The following is an 18,033-nucleotide window of genomic DNA, read 5'->3' as shown; positions in this document are numbered from 1 at the left end:
CAGACAAAATTTTTGGAAACAGTACAATAGATATAAAATCCTTGAAGAGTATTTGGTTCATGCCCATATTCTGTAAAATGACTTTTAGAGTGTTCTTGCTTTTATTGCCTGGAATGTAACTGATAAGAAAGACAAATTTAATTGCAGATAGTTTAGAAAAGCCTCATACATTCCTTCACTATTCAATTTAAATAACTTCATTCTGGATAAAATCTGATGCCTGAAAATGTATGTGAAAGTATTTTTGTTGAGAATCCATTCCTTAAGTATTTGTGTGAAGAAGTTAAAAACACAGCTGTTGATGAATAAGTACTTTTTAAAGGGGTTCACTACATAAAAATTTCAAAAGGTTTTCCCTGTAATTTATGCTCTTGGTTCATCATTAAGATAAACTATACATTTGTGACAGGGCACGATATTACAGAGTCTCATCCATTGCATAGTCTTGCTGAATCCATTTTAGGGGTGGATAGAATTTGACTTCTGATAGAGAATCTCATGGAAAACTACTGAACTGTATTCTCGGAACTAGAGGTTGTGATTTCCCAGCTTATTTATCCTGGCTTCTGTTCAACTGCTTGCATGTCCTCCTGTAGCTAACTACTTATTTTGGCTTCTGTTAACCTGCCTGCTTGGGCAAAACCTCCCCCTGCATCTGCTGAGCAAGATAACAGGATGTGGTTTTTGCTTTTAATAGCTTCTTGCTCTATATGCTTGGGGCTACACTTGGGTCTCCACTACCAGAGTGTAGTCCAAGCTGGCTGGAATAAAGAGTTTCAGTTGGCTATAAACTCTGAGTGGTTGTCTTTGGTGACCTCCCCATAAAACATTAACAAAAATAACCAAAATTTGCTGGAAGGTGGTAGTGTAAGTTAATCCTAGCATTTAAACCCAGCCTGGTCTCTACTGTAGTTGGGTTTTTTTGTTTTGTTTTGTTTTTCACTCTTTGGTCTTTGGGTGGCCCGCCATGCAGCTCACAAACACATGCAGGCTTATTCTTACTTATAGATGCCCAGTCTTAGCTTGACTTATTTCTTGCCAGCTTTTCCTAACCTAAATTATCCCAATCTACCTTTTGCCTCTAGGCTTTTATCTTTCTTTGTTTCCTTCTTATTCCACGGCTTGCTGTGTAGATGGGTGGCTGGCCCCTGATGTCCTCCTCTCCTCCTGTTTTTGTTCCTTGATCTTCTCTTCCTAGATTTCTCCTATTTATTCTCTTTGCCTGCCAGCCCTGCCTATCCTTTCTCCTGCCTAGCTATTGGGCATTCAGCTCTTCATTAGAACAATCAGGTGTTTTAGACAAGCAAAGTAACAGCTTCACAGGATTAAACAAATGCAGCATAAAAGAATGCAACATATCTTTGTATCATTAAACAAATATTCCACAACATAGATGAATATAATACATTTCAAAATAACATTCCACAACAGTCTACAAAGTGAGTTTCAGGACAGGCAGGGCTGTTTTACAGAGAAACCCTGTCTTGAAAAACCAAAAAAAAAAACAAAACAAAACAAAAAAAAAAAAAAGTGTCTTCCTATCTCAAAGATCTGGACTAGAAGTGGATTCACCCACTTCAAGCAGAAAATGTCTCACAGGTATGTGTTCCATTATAGTTCATTCCAGATATAGTCAAGTTGACAACCAAGAATAGCCATCACACCACCAAAATAAAGAAATTGGAGGGAAGATATCACCTTGCAAGATGCTCTATGTTCATGTTTGTGTTACATGGAAGCATAAATGGACGTGTGTATGTTACAGGATGCTGTGTGGTCATGTGTGTGCAATGTAGAAAGAGATGTGTGTGTTTCTATGGTGTCAGTTATTGAAGAAGCAATATATTTACAAGCTTTGTCTTCCTGGTTACAATTCGTCAAGAAATCTTAGGGAGACAAGCACTCTCACTGGAGGAAGTCCAGTTTTACCAATAGTGTTGAACGTGAGGAGTAGATGAAGCCTTGAGTGAGTGTGTAAGGAGTGGATGCAGTCTTGAATGAATGTGTGTTGCTGACATGAGCATGGACATTGCCACTTCAAGGACCCCAATGCCCTAAGTCTCAGCTAAGATATAGAAAACAAACACAAAAACAAAACCCTAGGTGATTGTTGTAACAGGCCCCTAGACCTTAGTACAATCCACTCCATGATGGAAGTACCATTCATGCCATAGACACAACACATAGACAGTACTATTTGCCAAAACAAAACAAAAACCTAATCCATTGAAGCCCATAGTTATGGGAAAGTCTCTAAATGTAGTAACCTTGCTTTTTGCCTTTGTAATTCTACTTCTGGAGACCTATTCATGTTAGCTAAACTATGTCAACCCAGGATATTGTTCTGGTGCTTAAAAGCTCACCTTGAGAAAGGCTTGGGGATGGATGCACTGGGATCCAGAACACCAATGTAGTTACTGGCTAGCTAATGAAGACTTTCTATTGGCTTAAACCCTACTCAGAGTAGTCTTCTCTGGTGGATAATCATACATTTCTAGAGACCTGACTCATATCTCTAGAGACCAAACATCAAGACACTAGGGACCTCAGAGACCTTCAGACCAGGGAACCATGTTTAGGTCAAGGGAGTGTGCAATGTGAAGACTTTCCAGGTTCCCAGGACTCCCCTTGATCAGTCACTGCCTAACACTTGGGAAGAGTCTGACACCTCTACCCTAAAAGGAAACAAATTAGAAAGTCTCCTGGTCTGTTACCTCTGGAGGTAAGTCTGGTTAAGGTGTTATGCTCAGATTGTGACCCCAAAGAGACCACCGAAGACCTTGGATGTCCAGAATGCAACAACAAGGTTTATTGTAGATACAAGTCTAGTATCTACAAGTCTAGACAGGGAACTCATTCCTACACCCAATACAGTGAGGCAGGGAGGAGTTGCTCTTTCTTTGTGAGGCTAGCTTTTTAAAGGCAAAACCCATAAGCCCTTCAGGGGGGTTGGGGGCGTTTTGCACAGGTGTAACTTGGATTGGTTTATTTTTATCTCTGTTCTCTTTTAATTGGGTGAGGGTATGTAACCTTTGAATTTACTGGTTGGTGGTTACAATTATCACTTTGGGGGCAGTCCAGCACAAGTCCCAGGCTTTGTCCTTGAGCCGCCATAGGGGCTGGCTGGCCAAACACGTACTGACTGTGGGGACTGGCTCAGTGGTCCAGGCTCTGTCCTTGAGCTGCCATGGGGGCTGGCTGGCCTAGCACATCACGCACATAACTCTAAGTTGGTGAGGGGCCCCAGACAGTAAACATCTGGCTGAACTTTGAGCAGTCAGAGTATGTGCAGAAAGAGAACTACTGCAAGGACTATGTCTTTTGTTCATGGCCCTCCCAGAAACTGCTTGCTCAAGTCTCAGGAAACTGAAATTGAGGCCTGATCTCTGAGAGAAGACTGAGCAGCCTGTTATGGCATCTGCTTGGTCCTTTCAAAGGCACCTTCTGTTTAGGAAACAAAGGAAAGGCTGGATGTGGCTGCTGATCCAGTGTCCATGAGTTAAACATTCAAAAGTCAGCTGGTCTGTTCAGGTGTATGAATGTGTGATGGCCATGCCTGGTTGTCTTTACTATGTGTGTCTCTGTCAGCTCTGATGATAGGAGAAAGAGATCTAAAATGAAAGAGGGAGTGATTCTTTCTGGGATTGTAGCCATCATCTGCCACCCCTATGATGACTTCCCTCAGTCTTGTGTGCAGACCTGTGTCCTGGCCCCCATTCACATAGTGACTGTGGATGCAGCAATGGCTGCTGCTGTTGCTATGACAATACTGGCAGCTATGGTGGGCATTAGCCATCATGGCCCAAGTGAGAGTTTTGCAGATGAGGACAGATATGATGTCTGTTTCACAGGAAAGCTCTGGACCTTCTGCCTCCCAGCTCCCTCTTATTGGGGACTCAAACACTTTTGGCTCACAATCTTGCTGGCCCCAAGAATATATTATGGAGATTCAGCTGTGTATTAAAGCTATACTATGACCGACCAAGGGTCTGTCAAATGAGAAGCCATTTATCATGGAATATTTGGTGTTATACAGCCTTAATATTCAGCTGTGCCTTGCTATGAATTTCTTGTGGGCCCATATATTACTAGACCATTTGGCAAACAGTTCAGCTTCTCAGATCTGCAGAACCTCTAGTTAACTCCCCTGCTGAGCCTAGGAGACAAGCAGGCTGCAGATGCATAGCTTTGCTTCTTTTGAAAATGAAGCTCAGACCATCCCCTTTCTTTATGCCTAGGGGCATGGCAGAGAGATTGACTGAGGACAATAGGGCTTTTGGCATAACCAGGTGCAGTAAGGACTGGAGTGGAATTCCAGAGGCAGACACAGATCTGCATGGTCAGAGCGAAGAGAGGAAGATATTCTGTAGAGGGTAAAGCAGATCTCTTGTAGAGTTTATCAGGGCCAGGGCTAAGGAGCCAGGAAGGATAGATGGAGGACGAAGGAACAGAGAATGAAGATGAGTCCAAAAGCATAAGGGCTTGGTTATTACCAGGGCTATGAGGGGACAGAAAAAGTAGGCACAAAGAGGAACTGAGACTCAGGATGGAACTGAAGCTGTATAGATAGAGTTTTGTCATAAAGGAATAAAGTAAATGGACAAAAGAGCATGGTATATGTAGATTCCTTCCCCTCAGACACACAATGCCAGATGTAGCATCTTTCCTAGGACTCTAGGAGGAATTTTCTCAGGGATGGCCTTGGGAAAATTGTGTTATCTTTATTACAGAATATAAAAAATCCTGTTCTCAGGCCTCTGGCTCCCGGAGCAATTGCTTGTTTCATCACTTGACTCCATCTCTTGGTCCTGATTGGCCCTGTTTCCTGTATGGAGGCAGGAAAAGGCCCCAGCCACCTAAGTGGAATGCATATAGAGGAGGAGTAATAGTTTCCCTTCATTACCTCTCCTGTCTGCTCTAAGCAGCCTGTTGTACCCAGTAAAAAAATTCCCTCCTTCCTTTTTCATGTATTATGTCTTATTTTCAATCAGTAATTTATATAATTGGAAAACCCAAAACCTACCATTCTCTGAAGAGTAGAAAAACCACACCTGGCTGGGTTGGAGGGATCACTGCTGGACAATGCAGCCAGGATAGAATGGATTTTCCCTTCTGTTCAACATTGGCCAAGGAGCCAATTTTCTCTAGGCCCTTTTTAGAATGATTAAAGACAGCTGCTAAAAAGATTCCTTTTTCACCCAGTCAATGCCTGATATTAGAAAAAAGTTTATAAAAATTAGATGGATTAAAAGATATAAATAGGTCCCAGTTCATGGGGGCAGCTCAAAAGGTATTTAACAAAAATAACAACAAAAAACTGGTTGAGAGGCAAGATGTTCTGTATAAACTAAAAGCCACCATTACTTTCACTATTGATGAGACACAGACTACAGATACCCAGCAAAATTTTGGTGTCTTGTTCTCTGTCAGAAGAAAGTCTCCTAGTTGAAAGTCTTGCTCCCATCAAAAGATACAGATGGACTGTCTTTTAGATTGACAACAAGATTCCTAGAGGTGAGGGCAGAAACTAACTCCCCAGGACTGGTCCAACACCAAGTTCTGCTAACCAGTTCAGCTACCCCTGACCAGATTAAACAATACCCAATTATAGTTGGAAGGTTTCTCCATCCCACCAAGCCCCTGCAGTCCTGTGGCCCGCTTATAGAATAATTATTCAGAGGCTTAATATTATTTATAACTGCTCGGTTATTAGCTCAAGCTTATTACTGATTAGCTCTTATACTTAAATTAACCTATAATTCTTATATATGTTTAGCCATGTGTCTTGGTACCTTTTCTCAGTTCTGCCTTGTCATCTTGCTTCCTCTGTGTCTGGCTGGTGACTCCTGACTCAGCCCTCCTCTTCCCAGAATTCTTCTTTCTGCTTGCCCTGCCTATACTTCTTGCCTGGCTACTGGCCAATCAGCATTTTATTTATCAACCAATCAGAGCAACAAATATCCATAGCATACAGAAAGACATCCCACAGCACCCAATGAACCTCAAAACAAAAAGGGAAGTTGCAGTCCATATTGCCTGTCTTAGAGAGATGGACTTGGTATGCACCTCTCCTGCCTGTGAAGAAACCTGGGAGCCCACCCAACATCTGAGGAAAATGAATAAGAGGGGAGAGACCATCTACCTACCCCATGCATGTAAACCTATACACTCCCATGAGTCTGATTCCTTCGGAGAAACAGGTGTACACTGTTTTGAACCTGAAAGATGCATTCTTCAGCCTCCCATTGGCAGAGCTGAGTCAACCCATATTTGTTTTTAAAGTGCCTGACTCAAGGGAGGTTACAGAGGGCAACTTACCTGGACTAGGTAGCCCCAAGGATTTAAGATTTTTCCTGTTTGATGAGGCACTAAGTGCTGACCTCTTGCCCTTCCATCAAAGGTTTCCTGGGACCATACTCTTATGATATATAGATGACCTCCTCTGTTGTGATATTTTGTTTGTGTTCTGACAAATAAAGCTTGTCTGAAGATCAGAGGGTGGAGCTAGCCACTAGTTAACTATAGAGGTCTGGAGTTCTGTCCAGACAAGAGACAGGAAGTGATATGGCTGGGCAGAAAGAGGAAATGATAGGGTGGGGCGGAGACAGGAGCTTGGCCCTTTTCAGTCTCAGGAGTCAGAGAAGTAAGAGGTGAGTGTGGCTGCTCCTTTGCTTCTCTGATCTTTCAGCTTTTACCCTAATATCTGACTCCCAGTTTTATTGATAAGACCAATTAGATTCATGCTTCACTCTTCCTAGACTGTAAAACTAAAATAGGTTATAAAAGGACCATGTAGAGACTATTGTAAGAGTATAGACCAAGGGCTACAGTGTCACCTCAGAAAGCCCCACTTTTTACATCAGTGGGTACCTGATGAGAGGAGGCAAAAGGAACCTGTCTCAGAGTAGGATTGCTGCCATTCTTCAGATACCAACACTAAGACTAAGAGTTATCTTATCCTCATAGCACCCTGAGCAGTTGAGGCCTTCTTCTGTGGAAGACCAGAATGCTGACTATCTATTGCCTGCATAACCCACTCCTAGGCCCTACTCCTGGACTACCTTCATGTCTAGTTTGAGAAACCCATGGCCATAATCCTGCTAACCATTTGCCTGACGGTGACCTGTAGGTACTCATCCATTACTGTTTTGAGATGACTTACCCTGAAAGATTTTGATGCAGGGCTCTACCCAGATGCAAGAAGTTTCATTAAAGATGAAAGCAGGCATGTGTTGGCTACAATAGTTATTTTAATTGAAATGATTAGGATCCAACCCTTAGGGACAGGTACCTCAGCCCAGAGAACAGAACAGATAGATATTACCCAGATTCTCAGATGGGCAAAAGGAAAACCCACCACCATACAGACAGACACTCTCTATACCCTTGCTACCATGCATATCCACAATACTATCTAGAGAAAGAGTGTGGCAGGGTATTTGATCACACTATGAACCCTGATATTGTGTTATTTACTGGAAAAATCTGTTTCTAGCTGTGGTGTGCTTCAGCCCTAGCACACACCTTTAATCCAAGAGCTTTCTGCTTATTGTAAACAGGATTAAATAAAAACAACATTCCATAGGTCAAGCAGTGGATCATGCAACCAATTGACAGGAAGTAACCATAGAAAGTAGGAGGGAGTCAAAAGGATAGATAGAGAGATGCAGAGGAAGTAGAAAAGAAGAATGTTGAGTTGGAAGAGCTTTGCTTGAGATGGTGTAGGAGAAAGCTCTTTCTGGGACATCAACATGAGGAGGAAGGTCAGTCAGGTGTTTTCTCTGCCTCTCTGAGCTAGCAGGTTTTCACCCCAGTATCTGACTCTAGAGCCTTTATTGGTAAAATTAGATGATTGAGATTTTGTTAAAAACAACAAAAGAGCTGGGCAGTGGTGTTATATACCTTTAATCCCAGCACTCAGGAGGCAGAGGTAGGTGGATCTATGTGAGTTTGAGGCCAGCCTGGTCTACAGAGTGAGTTCAAGGACAGGCTCCAAAGCTACACAGAGAAACCCTGTCTTGAAAAAACGACAATAACAAAAAAACAAAACAAAACAAAAACCAACCAACCAAACAACAACAACAACAAAACAAAAACAACAACAACAAAAGAGGGCTTCTCACTGATGGGGAAAAGGATGTTAAAAACAGAGAAAATCTTGGCCCTCCCAGAGGCTATTTAGTGTCCTCTATGAGTTGCTATCCTCCACTGCCAACAACATCAAAAAAATTCTGGCATATGGGAAGTGGGGAAAACCTGGTTACTCATACTCTATGCCATAGGAATGGACACGGGATACATTTGCTATCTAGACTATATGTCCCACTCTTCTTGGTCCCTAGTCCTTTGGGTTCTAACAAAGATCTTCTACCCATACCAAAGCTCCAATCAACTCTTCCCTCTAAAGAAACTACCTCACTTAATACATTTCAAGTCACAGTCCTGACTCCCACTCTCTAGGAAGCTGAAGGATCTCCATCCCTATTTTCTACTTTTGTCAAGGTCCACCACTTAGTTAATCATTCCCAGCTAGAAATCAGTCAGGATTGCTTGTTATGCTTAGACCCCCTGTGGTAGTTTGAATGTAGTTGTACCCATAATCTCATAAGGAACAGCACTATTAGGAGATGTGGCCTTGTTAGAGGAAGTATGCCACTGTAGAGGCAGGCTTTGAGTTTTTCTATGCTTAGGATACTACCCAGTGTCTCAGTCAACTTCCTATTGCCTGAAAGATGTAGGACTCTTAGTGGCTACTTCAGCACTGTGTCTGTCTGCGCACCACCATGTACCCTTTCATGATGATAATGAGTGAACCTCTGAAACTGTAAGCAACCCACCACAATTAAATGTTTTTCCTTTATAAGAGTTGCTGTGGTCATGGTGTCTCTTCACAGCAATAGAAACCCTAACTAAGACGGCCCCAGTCCCCATACTACATAGGGATAGGAACTAACCAGACTGTCAGCCCCTTGACTGACAAAACTCATTGTGACTTTACAGCCCAAATTAACATTAGAGAACTATAAGTGTCCATGCTTACTTACTGGGCCATGGTTACCTGATAGAGCTGTTAGGAATGACACCAGGCCAGTTGGCAGGAAACACAGTAAGAATGAGGCTGTGACAGTTTTATTGAGAGCAACCATATTTTATGCCCTTATCAGAAACAGAATATAATGGTGATTGCCAGGATCAATACAGTTGTAGCTGCCAAGATACAATGATGTTTGGAAACTTTAGAAGGCACATGAGATTAATGTCTAAGACAAACTGTCATGTCAAGCTTCAATACTTCCTTGACTTCCAAGGTAACATACAGAGAAACACAAAGTGGCCTGAATGCTTCACAGCCTGAGGGAGTGTATCATTCTCCCATGAAGTAAAAGGCATGCAGTACTCCAGGAGCCATGGACTCTAACCTGAAAAACCTATGACACATGCCTCTCAAGGCCGGCAGGCCAGGCCAACTCCGTGGTTCCCTGCAGATGAATTACAAGGGCCTGGAACCTGTCTAATATCCAAAACCTTTAACCTAATCTCTTACTCTGATGCCTGCTGTTCTGCCTTGTGGGTTAACTCTTCTGGACAAGAGCAATGTTACTGAGTCTATGAGACTACTCAGTGGGCATGTGGAAATGGTTTGACTAAATGTGCCTCTTCTGATGCTTTCCAAACTGAGAAACACCTTTTATGCATCTTAGTACACATTTTTCCCATACCTAAATAATGATGAAGAAGGGAAAAGACATTTTAATAGGGACCCTGGACCACAAATGACAAAAGAGTGTGCCTGTCCTCATTCTACTCCTGGTTGGAGCTGGCACAAGCTGGCTTAACAGCCATAGGCACATGTGATATATTGTGTACCCTAATAAACTTGCCTGAGGATCAGAGGACAGAGCCAGCCACTAGATTACACATAGAGGTCAGGTAGTGGTGGCACACACCCTTAATCCTATCACTTGGGAGGCAGAGATCCATCTGGATCTCTGTGAATTCAAGGCCACACTGGAGACAGAGCCAGGCAGTGGTGGCACACACCTTTAATCCCAGTACTGGGAAGCACACATGCCTTTAATCCCAGGAAGTGACATGCCTGGGCAGAGAAAGGTGTATAAGTCATGAGGAGATAGGAAAAAGGCAGTTCAAATGAGACCCTTTTGGGTGAGGACTCAGAGGCTTTCAGTCAGGATTCGTGGAGATAGAACTGGCTGAGGAGTTGGCAAGTGAGGCTTCTGTGGCTTACTCTGCTTCTCTGATCTCTTAGCTTTCACCCAAATATCAGGCTCTGGGTTCTTTATTATAAGACCATCTGAGATTCAAACAACATCTAGCATCCAAATTTGGTCATGAATTCACAAAAAAGCCACTTGCCTGTTGCCTTGCAGGACTGGGCTCAGGGCTGAGCTGCTCGTGGCTGGAATCTCCCCCCTGGCTGGGCTGGATTCCTGAACCTGTTGGCTAAGTTTTTGTTGCAGCCTCTCTGTAGCAAATTCCGTAGGTTTTTTGGCTCCCAAACCAGAGAGTTAGCCACTTTCACACACTTCCCCCATGCAGAGGCTGGATCGTTGGCTTCTTCTCGCCTGGTGGGTTGTGGGCTCTCCGTGGATCCCCATCTCAGGCTGCTAGGAAGTAGCTGCCTTGAAACTTGCTGAGACTTCTACTGTTCTGTGCAAAAGCAGTCAGTTTCACATCTGAGTCATCGTTGTTGGCAGATTTGGTGAAACAATTGGGATTTCTTAAAGGGAGAAATTAGTTAAGAGATTTTTTTCCCACATTAAAAAATGGGAAACATTTTTACAATGAAAGAAATTTGGTCTCTGTTTGATAATACAACTGACAGTCTGAAAATGGTAAAATTAAATGAGAGGATAATTAATGTAGACGGGACTTATGTAATGTCAATTATAAATATTATTTGTTTGATCATTTTTGTTTGTCATTTAAAAAGTTGGTTAATATGAGTGCTAAGATAAAAGTTGTAGAAAAACCTGTTAAAACAGATCATAGAGATATTCAGACCCAGACAGAGGAATTTAAAGGTGAACCAATCTCAACATTGCGTTATATGGTTACAGAGAAACAGCCTAAGGCTTTCAAACAGCCAACCTTAATCTATCCAGTAACCTTACAGGAACTGCCAAATGCTCAAGGCAGTGTAAGAGCTGACTGGACTCCTATGCAAATGTTAGATTTGAGGAGATTCAAAGAAGCTATAGTCTTATATGGTAGGCATTCCCTGTTTGTGAAACAGATGTTAAACTTGTGGTCAACTTGTAATGGAATTATCCCTCAACACTGGGGAGACTTGATTACAGCACTCTTGGAGCCTGACCCTCAATTTCAGTGAAGGACCTGGTGGAAAGATGAGGCTAAGACCATTGAACAACAATGAAGTAGGGCTAGAGGTATGGAAACCTCCCAAGATCAACTTCTTGGAGAGGGAGATTATGCTAATGTAGAAAGGCAATCTCTTTCTTTTTTTTTTCTTTTTTTTTTTTTTTTTTTGGTTTTTCGAGACAGGGTTTCTCTGTGTAGCTTTGTGCCTTTTCCTGGAACTCACTTGGTAGCCCAGGCTGGCCTCAAACTCACAGAGATCCACCTGGCTCTGCCTCCCGAGTGCTGGGATTAAAGGCGTGCGCCACCACCGCCTGGCGCGAAAGGTAATCTCTATATGATGACCACACCCTGGCTTTATGCCAAATGGCAGCCTTGAATGCTTGGGACAGAATTGAAGAAGTAGGAAAGAAAACTGAGTCATTTACAAAAGTTATACAGGGCCCAAAAGAAACCTTCATGGATTTCTTACAAAGGCTGTCTTCAGCAATAAACAGAATGATACCAAATTCAGAAGCTAAACAGATAATAATTGAATCTCTGGCTTTTGAAAATACTTATGCACAATGCAAAAGGGAAATTAGGCCATTAAAGGCAAGGTCAGCACCCTTGGAGGAATGGATCTGAGATATAATGAATATTGAGTCTCGTGACCATGATGATGCTTGGATAGGAGAGGTGATTTCCAGAAATTTGAAGAAAAATAGTAATGTCAGATGTTTCAATTTCAGTAAACAAGGACATCTAAAAAGGGACTGTAAACAGTGTGTTCCTAGAAACAATGTTTTTTCAAGGAACAATGGTGACAGACCACCCCTCCCTTCTGGATTATGCAGAAGGTGTGCCAAAGACAGACACTGGACTAATGAATGCAGATCAACAAGGGACAGACAAGGTAATCCTTTGCCTTTGCCATAGGGAAATTCCCTGAGGGGCCTCTTGCAGGCCCCCATGACAAATTTGGTTTAGTCCTTTCCTGTCATGATGGAAGAAACCCCTTCCCAGAGCAATTTAAGTACCCAATGCCTATTGTAAAAAACAAAACAAAACAACAACAACAACAACAACAACAACAACAACAACAAAACAGACTACTCTGGATGATAGAACAGCTTTAGAAAATAAAACAAAAATTTAAAGAGAAACCATGAATCAAAATTGATAAAGATTAGATTTGGAAACTCCCCAAAGTTAGGGTTGAGGAAGGGTTTTGTTTTTGTCTTTTCAGGAAAATAAAAACAACCATCTTGAGGAATTTAAAGACCTTTGGATAAATAAGCATCAAAGAAGAAAGAACTACCTGGAAAAATTACCAAGAAAAGGAATAATCTGATCCAATGCGATCTTTGAAGTCTCCAAAAAGATGTTGGGATCCCACAACGATGATTCCACGTGGACTATGATAATGCCATTAAGCTGATGAACACAACCTAAAGATCAGCTCTGGATTACAAACCCCTTAGGACAATTTCAAGATGATCCAGCCTCACAGACTATTCAAGCAAGGACTTGAGACAAGCCTTGCACTTTCCAATTATGCAGAGACCTGACAATAAATGATACAGCTGTCTCCCCCAGGACTTGACATTTAACCCAAAAATTTTTTTTCAGGATCCCCTAAAAATGCTTTTACCCCCCAGACAAAAGGAAGTAATTTTAAGAACATGATGCCTATATTCCCAAGAGGTGGGGTTGGGTGGTTTTTGGTCATTCAATGGGTCATGGATAATTGTGACTGTTTAGGATGGTTGTTTACAAGTTGTTAATTTTGAATGTTCAGGAAAACATCTAAAGAAAGGAAATTAGATTCAGGGTTCTTGTTTGAAAAAAAAGAAAAGAAAAAAAGGATATAGATAAGAGGTAGATTATTGAATCTACTCTGAAAAAAAGGATATAGAAATGATAGAGAAAAGGGTAGATTATTGAATCTACTCTGAAAGAAAAAGGGGAGGATATGGGTATGATAAGATAAAAATGTAGATTACTGAATCTAATGTTAAAAAGCAACTATTAGTTTTAAATATTTTACATTGGATTGGATTTTTGTATATTATATACAAATTATGTATATTGATAAAATTTGAGATTGATTTGTTAGAAAATACTGTATATATATATTTCTAATCTTGTTCAAGGTATTGTACCTATATAGATCATTTAACAATGAAATGCAAATTACTAGTCCTTGCAAGTTATTATTATCAACTAATTAGGACATAAAGAAATACAAGTTAGTAGTCACCTATTACAATCAAACTTGCAGTCATATAGGTATGTTTTCAAGGTCAAACAGAAATACATTTTAGATAGATATGTCATCTTCAAACACTTCAGAGATCTACAGAATATGGCATTTAAGATGTTTTAATAACACAGATTTTTTTTTTATGACAATGAGACATGTCTGCTCCTGGCAGCACCAATCTACTTCAGAGAAGATGATGGGCATTGAAGAAACTCCATATCAAGTTTACTTTCACTGTGGTAAATGTTAGCCACTGGGCAAGAAAATGTCCTTGCCTCAACTGCTGACATTATGCTGTCCAAAATTGACAAGCAGGACACAAAAGAAAGGACTGCCAAACCTTGCCAAGACAAAGTAGGACAGCTCTTCAGAAAATCCTGCTTCACAGATGAGTCTGTCAGATATGCTAGGCTTGTAGGCAGAAGATGAATGCCCCAACATTGCAGAGAAATCTTGGGTGACTGTCCAGGCAGTCAGCTGTTTCTGTCATTTCTCACATTTTTTTTGGAAGTCAGTTGTTTGCACTTCCTGCTTACTTAGTTAATATAACTTCCTTCTCAGGTCTCTGACTGAGTTGAAGGTTAGATAGTTATAGATATAGTTTTCCTTGTTAACAAATTCAGAAAAGAAACTCACTAAAGAGGTTTTTAAAAGTGTATAAGATTAAAAGACATCAAAAGATAGCTTTGTTTTGGTAATACAAGTTAGGATAGAAAGTCAATTAGGTACATTTGGGACTCACCAAAATAGGATAAATAATGGAATATTTTCTCTGAATTTGTCAAATGTTGATGGACTGGACATCATTAATGTAATTCTTGACTGTATATATTGTGTATACTTATTGTACTCATTGTATATAGTTTTTTATGTTAGTTATAACCTTTTATTATTTTAGATAAAAAAGGGGAAATGTGGTGATATATTGTGAACCCTAGTAAACTTGCCTGAAGATCAGAGGACAGAGCCAGCTACTAGATTACACATAGAGGTCAGGCAGTGGTGGCACACACCCTTAATCCTATCACTCAGGAGGCAGAGATCCATCTGGATCTCTGTGAGTTCAAGGCCAAACTGGAGACAGAGCCAGGCAGTAGTGGCACACATGCTTTTAATCCCAGGAAGTGACATGGCTGGGCAGAGAAAGGTATATAAGTCATGAGGAAACAGGAAAAAGGCAGTTCAACTGAGACCCTTTTGGGTGAGGATTCAGAGGCTTTCAGTCTGAGGATTCATGGAAATAGGATCAGCTGAGGAGTTAGCAAGTGAGGTTGTCTATGGCTTTGCTCTGCTTTTTTGATCTTTCGGCTTTCACCCCAATATCTGGCTCTGAGTTTTTTATTACAAGACTGTCTAAGATCTGAACAACAGGCACATCAGCCTTTTTTCAAGGGAGATAAAAACTTGAAGAAACTGGGAAGGCCCGAGCAGCCAGCAAGCAGGTGAGAGATCTACTGCACCACCACCGCTGCCACCCACTGGACTCAGTTCCTACAAGACCCACTCTACCCCACCCCACCTACCCAGCATCCTCCCTTAAAACAGTCCTCTCCCACACAGTCAGCAGACCCTATATACGCAAGCACCACCCACAACAGTTGGAAGAACAGGTGAGTGACTGGTCTCCCAGCTGAACTGCCCTGACCTCCAGGCCCTAAGCCGCAGGGAATTTAAAATCTTGAGCTGGCAGCCATGATATTATAATGTTTAGTACTCTGCTAGCAGAATTTTATTGGTTAGTGTTAGCAAGAAAGAGAGAGAGAGAGAGAGAAACCTGGAACATGCTTTTAATTTTCACTTGAGATAAGCCTTATTATCTAAGACAAACCTCAAGGCACCTGTTTTCTTTATTAGTTTAGCATCCAGGAGACACAGGTGATCAATTACTAAGGACATGTAATAGTAATGGATTGTTATATTAAAGTCTGTTTTTTGCAGAGTCCAGACACTTTTGAGTCTGGGGATGTAAATACCTCTGAACTGTTCCTGTTCTTTACTGCCTGAATATATTTGATGGTCTTTGGCCTCTGGCTCTATGGTGGTCCTGTAACAATTAGCTGAGTAGTTAATTAGAAGTTTGATTATGTTATTAGAGACACATTAGGGAAACTAATGAAGCAGAATCTAGTCAGTAGAGATAAGAGTGTATCTTGAACCAGGCGGTAGGTTCCTGTAGAGAGTTGCATGCAGCTGGCTTCTGCCTTCCACTCTCTGAAAAACAACTCCTTATTTGGCTAAGGCTGGGATCTGGCTTGCTTCCGCGTACCTGGACCTATCCAAGGTACCCACGTGGCAGACTGTGGTAGGCTACCCAGAGGCTATTTAAGTTGTGGGTTGGCTCTCCCCGGGGTCAGAAGATTGTTTCAATGTACCTGAATAAACTGCTTGGAGAAGAGCCTGGTGTTGCGTCTTCCTTGCTGGTCGAGGCGGACGCGACAAGTGGTGGCAGGGAGCCTTTACCTCTCCTGTCTCTTGAAGGCTCAGAACTCTTCTCAGTCAGGGCAGTGCACTGGTAAGTCCCCAGGTAAGGTGGGGATTCACGATGAAAACGGGGATATTGCTCTTCTCTGTGGACGAAGAGAGAGTGAAGAAAGTTCGCGGTGCGGTGAACCGAAAGTAAACAGGTTGTGGATGAGCGAACCAAAAGGTAGATAAATTTTAGAACTAATTATGGGTGCCTCTTCTTCGCACCCAATTTTTTTTGGCTCTTAATGAGCTGCTCAGATCGAAGAACTTAAAGGTTAAGGAAAGTACCTTAGAGAGATTCCTAGAGGAGTGTGACATCGTATCTCCCTGGTTTGCAGTTTTGGATAGCCTCACCATCCCGTCCTGGGAGAAACTTGGCAGGGACTTAGACTTCGCCTTTGAGCAAGGAACACTCAAAGCTGGTGTCAGGCCTGTATGGAAGCTGGTTCGCGGGTGCCTAGAGGACCAGCGATGCAATGAAGCTATAGAAAATGGACAGGCAGCTTTAGAGAGTTTGCAGGAAGAGAGATTGGAAAAGGCAAATAGTGAAAGAGCAAGTAGGGAAGGGAAAAGCAAGGGATGGAAGGGCGCCCCAATTCCATTGTACCCAGACCTCTCCGAGCTTGAAGGACTGGAGATGTCTGATTCGGATGAGGAGATGACTTCTGTAATAAAAATGATGGAGAATGTGGGCCTAAGCAGAAAAGAGAAAACGAAGGAGAAAAAGGGCTCCGATAAGGTTGAGAGAGAAGAGTGCTGTATGCATGGGAATTGTCAAGCCCAGCCATCGGCCCCTCCTCCGTACACGGATGGAGGAAGTGGAGGGTCTGGTCGTACTTTTAGTCTGGGAGTTTGGAGAACAGTGAGAACAGAGCTTCGATTGGCTTATCCAGTGTTCCAAGACCCACAGGGGAATCAATATGAGGAATCTCTTAACTTTAAGGTCATCAAGCCTTTAGCAGAATCTGTTAGGACCTATGGCACCACCACTTCTTTTACCTTGGCCCAAGTTGAAGCATTGAGCAGACACTGTATGACCCCTAGCGATTGGGGTGGGTTGGCTCGGGCTTGCCTAAGTCCCGGGCAATATCTCGATTGGAAGGCATTTTTGATTGAGTTTGCCAATGAAGAGGCTGTGGCCAACCAAGCCAGAGGGCAGCTGTCTTGGGGCTTGGATATGCTCCTGGGCCAGGGGAGATTCGCCAATCAGCAGACTGGGTACCCAGTACAGGTTTATGAACAGATTAATAAGATCGGTATTAAAGCCTGGAACTCACTCCCAAACAAAGGTGAGGTCAGTGGCAATCTTACTAAGATCTTACAGGGCCCTACAGAGCCTTTTTCAGATTTTGTAGCTCGCATGGTTGAGGCTGCAGGCAGAATTTTTGGGGGTCCTGACACAGCCATGCCCCTGATTAAGCAACTTATTTATGAGCAATGTACAAAAGAATGCAGGGCTGCCATAACCCCGTATAAGAACAGGGGGCTAGAGGTATGGATGAAGGTTTGCCAAGAACTAGGGGGGGCCCTGACTAATGCTGGTCTAGCAGCAGCTGTAGTTCAGCTAACTCAAAATAAAAGAGGAAGTTCAGGTGCTTGCTTTAAATGCAGCAAGACAGGGCACTTGAAGCGACAGTGCCCTGAGAGAGGAAGTACAGCTGAGGCAGGAAAAGGACAATGCCCTACGCAACCCGGGGTGTGTCCTCGATGTAAAAAAGGAAAACACTGGGCAAATGAATGTCGACCAGTAAAAGACATAAATGGTCAGCCGCTAGTTCCGGCCTCCCTAGGAGCCTGTTCAAAAAACGGACAGTGGGGCCCCCAGCCTCAGGGCCCGCAAATATATGGGGCAGTCGAGAGTCAGAACGAGGGATGGAACCAGGAACAGTGGCCAACCCTCAGACACCCCAAGAACCACGGAGAGCCACTGCGGGCTCGGCAGGATTGGACCTCTGTGCCACCACCAGGCTCGTACTAACCCCACA

The sequence above is a fragment of the Peromyscus eremicus genome, chromosome 1 (assembly GCF_949786415.1).
Source record: "Peromyscus eremicus chromosome 1, PerEre_H2_v1, whole genome shotgun sequence".
Taxonomy (NCBI): Eukaryota; Metazoa; Chordata; class Mammalia; order Rodentia; family Cricetidae; genus Peromyscus; species Peromyscus eremicus.
Note: the sequence above shows the minus strand (reverse complement) of the source record.